Raw genomic sequence first — 13,612 nt, 5'->3', positions numbered from 1 at the left:
CTATTGTCACTCCATGTTCTTCCTGCCAAAATGGACCAGCCAACAATCCTTTTCATATGCCACCTATCCACCCACTCCACGACATTGTTTCTGTCCTTTTGAATTTCAGTCAGTCATGAGCTGAAAAGGACATCAGGAGAAGGAGTAGGTCGCATCTTTCAGTTTGGAGGAAGAGTGTGCCTGTGTGTCACTACAGCCTGAATGTGGGATCTTAGACACAGTTTGGCAGAAAGATTGTATTGGATTGTGTCAATGAAAAACAAGGGGCAGAAAATGTATCTGCCCAGAAATAGCCAGGATCAGTTAATGAGTTTGCAAGAAGTGCATTTGCCAGTATTGGACACAAAGGTGTCAAATGGTGCCCCAGATGGGACACAAACACACAATCACTGGCTTAGGAGGCCAGTGCCTTATCCATTAGGCCACTGGGGCTGTATGAGTGCTACTGTTGCAGCTTGTAAATTAGACCTTTGTCCTTAGAACCTTAAGATCATTGTTGGGTAAAAGGTCACTTGCTGTCTTTATTCACTGCCACATTTGAAGGCATTTTGTGAGCCAGTTCTTTCTTTTCATTCATAGCGATATTCTATCAATTCCAAAGCTCCCATCAATCATGTAACACAATGTGATGATTGCCTCCCACTCCGAGATGGTGCTGGAGCGAGGCGACTTCTTGCAAGCTATACCCAGCATACCTTCTAATTCTATCTCTTACTCTCGTTCTATGCTTCTGAAAACTTGTTCTAACTCATTTCATGAAGTTGATCTTTCTCTGTACCCTAGTTATGAATGTAACACTGCATTCTGCGCTCTCTCCTTTCCTTCCCTATGTACGGCATACTTTGTCTGTACAGCACGCACAAAACAATACTTTTCACTGTATACTAATACACGTGACAATAATCAATCAAATCAAAATTGAATCTTGTCCTGGTCCAGATGAGCCTCCTGAATCGTTTATTTTCTGCGGGCTGTTAGTAGGAAAGTTTCCAGCAATTATAATTCGGTACAAAATGAACAGTCACTTGGGTAAATGCAACTTTGTTCAGGAAAATCAACATGGATTTGTTCAGTGGAAGTCCTGTTTTAATAACTTGGTTGTGGTTTTGAAAAGGTGCAGGGAGTGTTGAGGAGAGTTGTTGTGGTGTACATGGATTAGTAAAAGATATTTGAAAAATTTCCTCAGAGCAGATTTGGGAACAAGGCTGGAGCTGAAACTTACCTGGTTGATCCTGCCAATACTAGATGCTTGTCTCAAAGATTTAGCGAGAGCTGAACTTCAAATAGAAATCGATTGATGCCACTGAGGTGTGGCGCTGTTAACACCTTTTTAAAGTATCACACAGGGAAAGAATTGCTGCTGTTTGAGAGGCAGAAAGAAGGGAGGAACTTCCGTGCAAAGCTAGTAAAGTGTTTTGGTATCAACAACGAAGCAGGATGATTGTGAAAGTTCAAACAAGATGTAAAGATTTAAGGAATTTAAGAAAACCAAAAGGAGAGGAGACATTTAGTGACAGTAGAAATTATTGAAAACATTAATCACATTTGTAGTTATCTGTAGTTCAGGTAGAGTAATTGAGAATGTGTTGATTGCTCTTGTGGCATGAAATCCTACATAAGATGATTCAGTACCTTTTGGTTTGTCAAACATCATCTTTAATCCTCATTGCTGAAATGCACAGAGTTTAATTTGCTTCTAAAATCAGTGCAAGTTAGAGCACGGAAACCTCTGTATAGAAACTTGTTTTTTACAAGTAATCAACTGTATCAGTTGTTTCTGCATATGAGCCCGTCAGATCCAATCACACGGTAACTACCTCTTTCGCCACAGATGCTGCGAGAACTATTTAGTATTTCCAGCATTTTCACTTTACATTATAAAGGAGTGAGTCAGATCCAATCACACGATCATTACTGCGAGCTTTGGATTTGATACATTGAGGTTGTGTGTGTAAACATGGGCTGACTCACAAACACATCAAAAGAACAAAGAACAAAGAAAATTACAGCACAGGAACAGGCCCTTCGGCCCTCCAAGCCTGCACCAACCATGCTGCCTGAATTAACTAAAACCCTCTACCCTTCCGGGGACCATATCCCTCTATTCCCATCCTATTCATGTACTTGTCAAGACGCCCCTTAAAAGTCACTACCGTCTCCACTTCCACTACCCCCCCTCCGCACCACCCCCCCCCCCTCCCCCCCCACCCCCCCACCCCAGCAATGAGTTCCAGGCACCCACTGCTCTCTGTGTAAAAAATCTGCCTCGTACATCTCCTTTAAACCTTGCCCCTCACACCTTAAACCTATGCCCCCGAGTAATTGACTCTTCCACCCTGGGAAAAAGCTTTTGACTATCCACTCTGTCCATGCCTCTCATAATCTTGTAGACTTCTATCAGGTCTCCCCTCAACCTCCGTCGCTCCAGTGAGGACAAACCAAGTTTCTCCAACCTCTCCTCATAGCTAATGCCTTCCATACCAGGCACCATCCTGGTAAATCTTTTCTGTACCCTCTCCAAAGCCTCCACATCCTTCTGGTAGTGTGGCGACCAGAATTGAACACTATATTCCAAGTGCGGCCTAACTAAGATTCTATAAAGCTGCAACATGACTTGCCAATTTTTAAACTCAATACCCCGGCCGATGAAGGCAAGCATGCCGTATGCCTTCTTGACTACCTTCTCCACCTGTATTGCCACTTTCAGTGACCTGTGTACCTGTACACCCAGATCCCTTTGCCTATCAATACTCCTAAGGGTTCTACCATTTACTGTATATTTCCTATCTGTATTAGACCTTCCAAAATAAATTACCCCACATTTGTCCGGATTAAACTCCAACTGCATCTCTCCACCCAAGCCTCCAACTGATCTATATCCTGCTGTATCCTCTGATGGTCCTCATCACTATCCGCAAATCCACCAACCTTTGTGTCGTCCACAAACTTACTAATCAATCCAATTACATTTTCCTCCAAATCATTTATATGTATTACAAACAGCAATGGTCCCAGCACTGATCCTGAGGAATACCACTTGTCACAGCCCTCCATTCAGAAACACACCCTTCCACTGCTACCCTCTGTCTTCTTTGATCGAGCCAGTTTTGTATCCACCTTGCGAGCTCACCTTTGATCTCATGCGACTTCACCTTCTGCACCAGTCTGCCATGAGGGATCTTGTCAAAGGCCTTACTGAAGTCCATGTAGACAACATCTACTGCCCTACCCTCATCAATCATCTTCGTCACTTCCTCGAAAAACTCGATCAAGTTCGTGAGACACGACCTCCCCTTTACAAAACCATGTTGCCTCTCACTAATACGTCCACTTATTTCCAAGTGGGAATAAATCCTGTCTCGAAGAATCCCCTCCAATAATTTCCCTACCACTGATGTAAGGCTCACCGGCCTATAATTACCTGGATTATTCTTGCTACCCTTCTTAAACAAAGGAACAACATTGGCTATTCTCCAATCCTCTGGGACCTCCCCTGTAAGAGTTTTAACAACACCAGATTAAAGTCCAACAGGTTTATTTGGTAGCAAATGCCATTAGCTTTCGGAGCGCTGCCCCTTCGTCAGATGAAGTGGATATCTGTTCCCAAACAGGGCACAGAGACACAAAATCAAGTTACAGAACACTGATTAGAATGCGAATATCTACAGCCAACCAGGTCTTAAAGATACAGACAATGTGAGTGGAGGGAGCATTAAGCACAGGTTCAAGAGATGTGTATTGTCTCCAGACAGGACAGCCAGTGAGATTCTGCAAGTCCAGGAGGCAAGCTGTGGGGGTTACTGATAGTGTGCCATAAACCCAAGATCCTGGTTTAGGCCGTCCTCATGTGTGCGGAACTTGGCTATCAGTTTCTGCTCAGAGACTCTGCACTGTCGTGTGTTGTGAAGGCCGCCTTGGAGAACGCTTACCCGAATATCAGAGGCTGAATGCTCGTGACCGCTGAAGTGCTCCCCCACAGGAAGAGAACAGTCTTGCCTGGTGATTGTCGAGCGGTATTCATTCATCCGTTGTCTTAGCGTCTGCATGGTTTCCCCAATGTACCATGCCTCGGGACATCCTTTCCTGCAGCGTATCAGATAGACAACGTTGGCCGTGTTGCAAGAGTAGGTACCGTGTACCTGGTAGATGGTGTTCTCACGTGAGATGATGGCATCCGTGTTGATGATCCGGCACGTCTTGCAGAGGTTGCTGTGGCAGGGTTGTGTGGTGTCATGGTCACTCGACAATCAGCAGGCAAGACAAGTTCCGCACACATGAGGACGGCCTAAACCGGGATCTTGGGTTTATGGCACACTTTCAGTAACCCCCACAGCTTGCCTCCTGGACTTGCAGAATCTCACTGGCTGTCCTGTCTGGAGACCATACATATTTCTTGAACCTGTGCTTAATGCTCCCTCCACTCACATTGTCTGTATCTTTAAGACCTGGTTGGTTGTAGAGATTCGCATTCTAATCAGTATTCTGTAACTTAATTTTGTGTCTCTGCATGCCCTGTTTGAGAGCAGATATCCACTCCATCTGATGAAGGGGCAGCACTCAGAAAGCTAATGGCATTTGCTACCAAATAAACTTGTTGGACTTTAATCTGGTGTTGTTAAATCTCTTACTGTGTTTACCCCAGTCCAACGCCGGCATCTCCACATCATGACCTCCCCTGTAGCCAGTGAGGATACAAAGATTTCTCTCAAGGCCCCAGCAATTTCCTCTCTTGCCTCTCTCAGTTTTCTGGGGCATGTCCCATCAGGCCCTGGGGACTTGTCTACCTTAATGTTTCTCAAGAACCCCAATACCTCCTCCTTTTTGATCTCAACATGACTCAAACTATCTACACATCCTTTCTCAGACTCATCATCCACCAAGTCCTTCTCTTTGGTGAATACTGATGCAAAGTACTCATTTAATACCTCGCCCATTTCCTCTGGCTCCATGCATAGATTCCCTCCCTTGTCCTTGAGTGGGTCAACCCTCTCCTTGGTTACCCTCTTACTCTTTATGTATGTCTAAAAAGCCTTGGGATTTTCCTTAATCCTGCTGGCCAATGCTTTTTCATGACCCCTTTTAACCCTCCTTACTCCTTGCTTAAGTTTCTTTCTACTTTCCTTGTATTCCACACTTGCCTCGTGTGTTCCCAGCCTCCTAGCTTTGACAAATGTTTCCTTTTTCTCTTTGACTAGGCTCACAATATCTCTCGTTATCCAGGGTTCCCAAAACTTGCCATACTTATCCTTCATCCTTACAGGAATGTGCCGGTCCTGAATCCCTATCAACTTACACTTGAAAGCCTCCCACATGCCAGATGTTGATTTGCCCTCAAACATCTGCCCCCAATCTACATTCTTCAGTTCCTGCCTAATATTGTTGTAATTAGCCTTCCCCCAATTTAGCACCTCAACTTGAGGACTACACTTATCTTTATCCATCAGTACCTCAAAGGTTACTGAACTGTGGTCACTGTTCCCGAACTGCTCCCCTACTGAAACATCGACCACCTGGCTGGGCTCATTCCCCAATACCAGGTCCAGTATGGCCCCTTCCCGAGTTCGAATATCTACATACTGTTTCAGGAAGCCCTTCTGGATGCTCCTTACAAACTCTGCCCCATCCACGCCCCTAGCAGTGAGTCCCAGTCAATATAGAGGAAATTAAAATCTCCCACCACAACAACCCTGTTACTTTTACACCTTGCCAAAATCTGCCTACACATCTGTTCCTCAATCTCCCGCTGGCAGTTGGGTGGCCTATAGTAAACCCCCAACATTGTGACTACACCCTTCCTATTCCTGAGCTCTACCCATATTGCCTTGCTGTCTGAGCCCTCCAAGGTGTCCTCCCGGAGTACAGCTGTGATATTCTCCTTAACCAGTAGTGCAACTCCCCCACCTCTTTTACATCCCCCTCTATCCCGCCTGAAACATCTGTATCCTGGAATGTTAAGCTGCCAATCCTGTCTTTCCCTTAACCAAGTCTCTGTAATGACAACAACGTCGTAGTTCCTGGTACTAATCCAAGCTCTAAGTTCATCTGCCTTACCTGTTACATTTCTCGCATTGAAACAAATGCACTTCAGTCCACCAGACCCTCTTTGATTAGCAATCCCACCCTGCCTGCTGTTTCTCTGAGTCTTACTGGCCCTACTCTCTGGTTCCCCTTCAGTTAATTCACCTTTGCTTTGGTTCCCACCCCCCTGCCAAACTAGTTTAAATCCTCCCGTGTGACACTAGCAAACCTCCCGGCCAGAATATTTGTGCCCTTCCAGTTTAGATGTCCTTCTTGTACAGTGTGGTGGACCTCAGTTGTGCCTTTGTCCTATTTGGACCACCGTTGTGTGTGTTTGTCATACCTGGACACATCCCCTTCCGGTTTGGTTCCTCCCCTCGGCACCTAGTATAATGGTGCCTGTCTCCTCCCCCTTGTTCAGTCCAGGTCGGTTATTTGTTGGGATCTGCTCCTGATTCTGTTGTGAATAAAAGCCTACACTTGTATTGGCACACAGGTAGTCTTTCGCCTTATTGATAGCGCATCAATTTTATTCACAACAGTTGACTAAAAGCAGTTTCTAAAACCCGACAAGTTAGCATTAGACCCTCAAGAGGTCGGAGCCTCTGATAAATTTGATCATTGGCTGGACTGCTTCGAAGCATTCGTCGACACTGCTACGGCCATCGACACCGACGACACTAAACTCCACGTGCTCCGCGCCCGGGTAAGCGAAGCTGTCTACGGTATCTTCCGGGACGCTGCTACATACGCGGACGCTATCGAGCTCTGAAAAAGGCAGTTCCGAAAGAGCCTTAATGTGGTCTACGCCAGACATCTCCTAACTACCCGCAAGCAGCAGCCAGGAGATTCGTGCGCCCAATTTCTGCGCGCCCTGCGGGTCCTAGCTCGAGCTTGTGACTGTAAGGCTGTTACAGCAGTTCAGAACACGGAGGACCTGATCTGCGACGCCTACGTTGCGGGCATTGAGTCAACATACATTCGGCAGCACCTGCTTGAACAAGATGGCCTGGATCTCCAAAGAACAGCCACGGTGGCTGAAACGTTAGAAGCGGCCTCTCACAACCTTGGGTCCTACCCTGCATCCTGTTCTATCGATGGCTCCACCGCGACGGCTGTTCCGGCAGGGCCCAAATGTTACTTTTGTGGCCTATCCAAGCGTTCCTGCCCGGCGAAGGATGCGATTTGCTCCGGGTGCGGTAAGCTAGGCCACTTCGTTAAAGTCTGCCGGGCGAAGCCACTTCCGAAGCCTCGTGGCGCCACGTGTGTTCCGTGGGCGCAGCCATCTTTAAGGCAGGCGGCGGCTGCGCGCGAATCGCCATCTTTAATGCAGTCACCGGAAGTGCGGGAATCGCCATCTTTGATGCGGTCACCGGATGCACGGGAATCGCCATCTTTGAGACTAGCATCAAGATGTGCCGAACAGGAAGCGTTATCTGTGACATCATCAGACGGGGACGAAGATGGATTCTTCCTGGATTCGACGGTGGCATCGATTTGCCTGGACCAGTCGCAGCCTCATCAACTCTCCAAGTCAATAATGGAGATCAAGGTAAATGGCCATGCAGAAAACTGCCTGTTCGACTGTGGGAGCACAGAGAGTTTTATACACCCTCGCACAGTGCGTCAATATGCCCTTCCCGTGCGACCCTGGAGCCAGACCATCTCCATGGCCTCGAATTCCCACTCAGTGGAGGTCCTCGGGTGCTGTTTGGTGAAGCTGATGGTACAGGGCACAGTCTACGAGCGTTTTCGGCTCCTCGTGCTACCGCGGCTCTGCGCAGCTGTACTGCTGGGGTTAGATTTCCTCAGCCATCATAGGAGCGTCACCCTGCAGTAAGATGGCCCTTATCCCCCGCTCTCCGTCTGCAAGGCGCCGTCATTGCAGCGCCCCTCGCGCACCACCTGCAGTCTCTCGACCTTCAAGATCACCCCCCCCCCCTTATTTGATAACCTCACCCCGGATTGTAGGCCTATAGCTACCAAGAGTAGGCGCTATAGTGCGGATGACCGGGCCTTCATTCGGTCCGAAGTACAACGTTTGCTCAGGGAAGGGATTATCCAGGCCAGCACCAGCCCCTGGAGGGCGCAAGTGGTCGTAGTTAAATCGGGGGAGAAACACCGCATGGTGATTGACTACAGCCAGACCATAAACAGGTATATGCAACTAGATGCGTACCCTCTTCCCCGCATCGCGGACATAGTCAACCGCATCGCGCACTATAGGGTTTTCTCAACGATCGATTTGAAATCGGCTTACCACCAGCTCCTTATCCGCTCGGACGACCGCCCATATACGGCCTTTGAGGCGGGCGGTCGCCTCTACCAGTTCCTCCGAGTCCCCTTTGGTGTCACCAATGGGGTCTCAGTCTTCCAGCGGGCCATGGATCAAATGGTAGACCAGCACGGGCTACGGGCCACTTTCCCGTATCCGGATAACGTCACCATCTGCGGCCATGACCTGCAGGACCATGATGCCAATCTACAAAAATTCCTTCGTACGGCCACTCTCCTGAACCTGATATATAATGAGGCGAAGTGTGTTTTCCGGACACGCCGCCTCGCCATCCTTGGGTACGTGATAGAAAATGGTATCCTTGGTCCCAACCCAGCACGTATGCGTCCTCTTATGCAGCTTCCCCTCCTTACTACCCTCAAAGCACTGAGGAGCTGCCTGGGCTTCTTCTCCTATTATGCCCAGTGGGTTCCCCGTTACGCGGATAAAGCCCATCCGCTTCTAAAATCGACCTCTTTTCCCATGGCAGAGGAGGCCCGTTGGGCCTTCAATGACATCAAAGCGGACATCGCGAAGGCCGCGATGCATGCTGTGGACGAATCCATCCCATTCCAAGTGGAAAGTGATGCGTCTGACTTTGCCCTAGCCGCCACCCTTAACCAGAGGGGCTGTCCGGTGGCCTTCTTTTCCCGGACCTTACAAGGCCCTGAGTTTCGACACTCCTCGGTCGAGAAGGAGGCCCAGGCCATCGTGGAAGCCGTCCGGCACTGGCGCCATTATCTTGCGGGCCAACGATTCACCTTAATTACGGACCAGCGGTCAGTTGCCTTCCTGTTTAACACCAGGCAAAAGGGCAAGATTAAGAATGACAAGATCTTGCGGTGGAGGATTGAGCTCTCCACCTACAGATATGACATCATGTACCGGCCCGGGAAGCTCAATGAGCCCCCAGATGCCCTGTCCCGTGGATCATGTGCCAGCGCCCAACGAGACCAGCTACAGTCCCTCCATAACGACCTCTGTCATCCGGGTGTCACCAGATTTTTCCACCTTGTCAAGTCCCGTAACCTGCCCTACTCCCTCGAGGAAGTCCGGACGATTACCAGGCAATGCAGGGTCTGCGCTGAGTGCAAACCGCAGTTCTACCGGCCAGGTAGGGCGCACCTGGTGAAGGCCACTCGCACGTTTGAGCACCTTAGCATTGATTTTAAAGGCCCCCTCCCCTCCTCTAACCGCAATGTTTATTTCCTGAATATCATTGATGAATACTCACGTTTCCCTTTTGCCTTCCCCTGCGCGGACATGACCAAGGCTACAGTGATTCGGACCCTGACCACGCTCTTCACCCTGTTCGGCTTCCCAGCCTATATTCATAGTGACCGTGGGTCCTCTTTCATGAGTGACGAGCTGAGGCAGTACCTGCTCGCCAAAGGCGTTGCCTCCAGCCGCACCACTAGCTATAACCCCAGGGGAAATGGTCAAGTAGAGCAGGAGAACGCAACCGTCTGGAAGGCCGTTCTATTAGCGTTACGGTCTAGGGGCCTTCCAGTCAGCCGTTGGCAAGACGTCCTTCCGGACGCATTACATTCAATTAGGTCATTCTTGTGCACAGCGACCAATACGACCCCTCACGAGCGGATGTTTTCGTTTCCCAGGAAGTCCTCTTCGGGTACTTCACTTCCAGGTTGGCTGATGTCCCCGGGGCGCGTTCTGCTTCGGAAGCATGTCCGGACCCATAAGGCAGATCCCTTGGCCGAGGAGGTCCAATTTCTCCACGCTAATCCTCAATAAGCTTATGTAGCGTACCCTGATGGGCGGGAGGACACGGTTTCTGTCCGTGACTTGGCACCCGCGGGTGGCCCTGAGGCCACCACGTCCTTCCGCCCCACGGTTCCCGGTGTTGTCCAGTCGGAGACTGCTACGCCTTTTTCCCCTTCAGTCCCTGTCTCCAATGTAGTGCGCCCAGAGCCTGTTGCAGCCCCCCACCCCCCAGCTCCAGTTCCCACTGTTCTCCATACGCCACCAGGGCCACTGCTCACTCCTCTCGCCCCTATGTACAGCTCGCTTGAGTCGCCGGAGCCGTCGCCACGCAGTACCCGACGACTGGACGGGATGACGGATCGGTCTGCTTCACACCACCTGGCGCCTTCTCTCGACGCTCACTGTACGGAGCCTGGGCCGACATCGCTCCCTGCTCGGACGACTCTGCGACCTGGACTACGACGATCGCGACGGCGGATCAAGCCACCGGTTCATCTGGACTTGTAATATTGTTTCCGCTTCACCCCCGTCTTGTTTTTTTAAAGGAAGGTGTGAATGTGGTGGACCTCAGTTGTGCCTTTGTCCTATATGGACCACCGTTGTGTGTGTTTGTCATACCTGTACACATCCCCTTCCGGTTTGGTTCCTCCCCTCGGCACCCAGTATAAAGGTGCCTGTCTCCTCCCCTTGTTCAGTCCAGGTCGGTTATTTGTTGGGATCTGCTCCTGATTCTGTTGTGAATAAAAGCCTACACTTGTATTGGCACACAGGTAGTCTTTCGCCTTATTGATAGCGCATCATACAGGTCCCATCTGCCCCATCAAATCTTCCACTGGAGACAAAGGAGCAAATTACAAGATCCCAATTCCCAATTAGCCCCAGTGGCCTAATGGAGAAGGCACTGGTTTCTATAGTCAGTAATAGTGGGTTCAGAAGTGAAGTATTCTTTGGAATTTAAAGGAGTATTAAAGGAATTTTGATGTTACGTGGCTAGCAGAATAGTGTTTATTAAATCAAGCAATTGATGTCACTGTTAGTCTGTGTTGATTTTAAAAGAAGCTCTCCAGCTCAATCCCACCATCCAGCTCTCAGTCCACTTCTCTGTGATTTTGACAGTGAAAATGTGATTAGAGTTTCGAACACTCCCACACTTTCAGACCCCTAGCCCTCTCTGGGTGGAAATAAATACCCTTCAGCTCCCTCTCATCCTATTATCAAATAGTTGAAATCTATATCCACTGGTATTTAACTTCTCTGCTTAGGGAAGCAGCTCCTTCCTATTCACTCCGGCTAGCCTCCTCACATTTTTAACACATCAATTAAATTCCAGCAGGAACAGTTTGGGCTTTTTCCTGTGGCTGTAGTCCCTAAATAAATCTCCCATAACCACATCTGTTCCACAGAAAACATTCCTAGATTATCCAATCTCTCATCATGGCTAAAATTCTCCTGTCATGGCAGCATCCTTCTCAATCTTCACTTTAGGTATCCACTGCTCCGAGCTTTTTACCAAAGCTCAGTGTTGGACACAGAGGTGTTAGATGTTGTCCCATCTCAAATGGAACTCGAACCCACAATCCCTGCTTTAGGAAATTAGTAATGCCTTATCCATTAGGCCGCTGGGGCTGTATGAGTGCAGGTGCTGCAGCTTGTAAATTAGTCCTTTGTCCTTAGAACCTTAGGGTCATTGTGGGACAAAAAGTCACTTTCTGTCTTTATTCACTGCCACATTTGAAGGCATTTTGTGAGCCAGCTCTTTCTTTACATTCACAGTGATATTCTATCAATTCCAAAGCTCCTATCGATCACGTAACACAATGTGATTGTCTCTTGTCCGGTCCAGATGAACCTCCTGAATCATTTATTGTCGGTGGGCTGATAGTGGGAAAATTTACGGCAATTATAATTTGGTGCAAAATTAACAGTTACTTGGGCAAATGCAGGTTTGTTCAGGAAAATCAATATGGATTTGTTCAGCAGAATTCCTGTTTAAATAACTTGGTTGTGGTTTTGAAAAGGTGCAGAGAATATTGAGGAGAGTTGCTGTGGTGCACACGGATTTGTAAAAGACATTTGAAAAATTTCCTCAGAGCAGACTTGGGAACAAGGCTGGAGCTGAAACTTACCTGGTTGATCCTGCCAGTACCAAATGCGAGTCTCAAAGATTTAGTGAGAGCTGACCTTCAAATAGAAATCGATTGATGTCAGTGAGGTGTGGCGGTGTTAACACCTTTTCACTGTATTTCACAGGGAAAGAACTGCTGTTGTTTGAGAGACAGAAAGAAGGGAGCAACTTCCATGCAAAGCTGGTCGTGTTTTAGTATTCCCAACCAAGCAGGATGATTGTGAGAGTTGAAAAAAGATTTAAAGATTTAAGAAATTTAAGAAAGCCACAAGAAGAGGAGATATATAGCGACAATAGAGAGTATTGATCAAATTTATTACATTTGTAGGTACTGTAATTGAAGTAGAGTCTTTAGAAATGTGTTGAGTTCTCTAATGGCATCAAATCCTACACAAGATGATGCAATACTCAGCATCCCTGAATCGCACCATCTAGCTGTTCGTTTATTGTTCTGTGGTTTTGACAGTGAAAAGTCATCAATCTCTAATTCTCCCCAACTATTGGACACCCAGCACTTTCTGGGTGGAAATAAATTCACCTCAGCTCCCCTCTCATCCTTTAATCAAATAGTTTAAATCGAGACACACCTCTCTGCTTTGGGAAGCGGGCCCTTCCTATTCACTCCAGTTAGTCTCCTCACAATTTTAATACATCAATTAAACCTCCTTTCTCTTGCCTGTATAAATAAAGTCCATGATACTGTATACTCTATTAACTGCTCTCTCCACCTCTTGTGTTTACCTCAATGATCTATGCCTGTATACACCCAGGTCCCTCTGCTCCTGCAACCCCTTAAGAACTGTATTCCTTATTTTATATTGTCTCTCTATGTTCTTCCAACCAAAATGCAACACCTCACACTCCTTCTCATCTGCCGCCTATCTGCCCACTCTACCACATTGTCTCTGACCTTTTGAAGTTCAGTCAGAGTTAGGAGTAGGGAGCATCTTCCTGATTGGACGAAGTGTTTGTATGCATTTCATCCCGGAATCTGAGAGCATAAATCATACGTGAAACACAAAGTTGTGATAGTAGGGGATTTTAATTTTCCACATATAAATTGGGACTCGCATACTGTTAAAGGTTTAGACGGGGTAGAGTTTATAAAATGTCTTCAGGAGAATTTTCTACATCAGTATATAGAGGTGCCAACTAGAGAGGATGCGATATTGGATCTCCTATTGGGAAATGAGTTAGGGCAGGTGATGGATGTGAGTGTGAGGGAACACTTTGGATCCAGTGATCATAATGCCATTAGTTTCAACCTGATCATGGATAAGGATAGATCTGGTCCTCGGGTTGAAGTTCTGAACTGGAAAAAGGCCAAATTTGATTAAATGAGAAGGGATCTGGGAAGTGTGGATTGGCACAGGCTGTTCTCTGGTAAGGATGTAAATTGAAAGTGGGAGGCCTTCAAAGGAGAAATTTTGAGAGTGCAGAGTTTGTATGTTCCTGTCAGGATTAAAGGCAAA

This window comes from Mustelus asterias, chromosome 17, assembly GCF_964213995.1.
Source record: "Mustelus asterias chromosome 17, sMusAst1.hap1.1, whole genome shotgun sequence".
NCBI classification, from domain to species: Eukaryota; Metazoa; Chordata; class Chondrichthyes; order Carcharhiniformes; family Triakidae; genus Mustelus; species Mustelus asterias.
Note: the sequence above shows the minus strand (reverse complement) of the source record.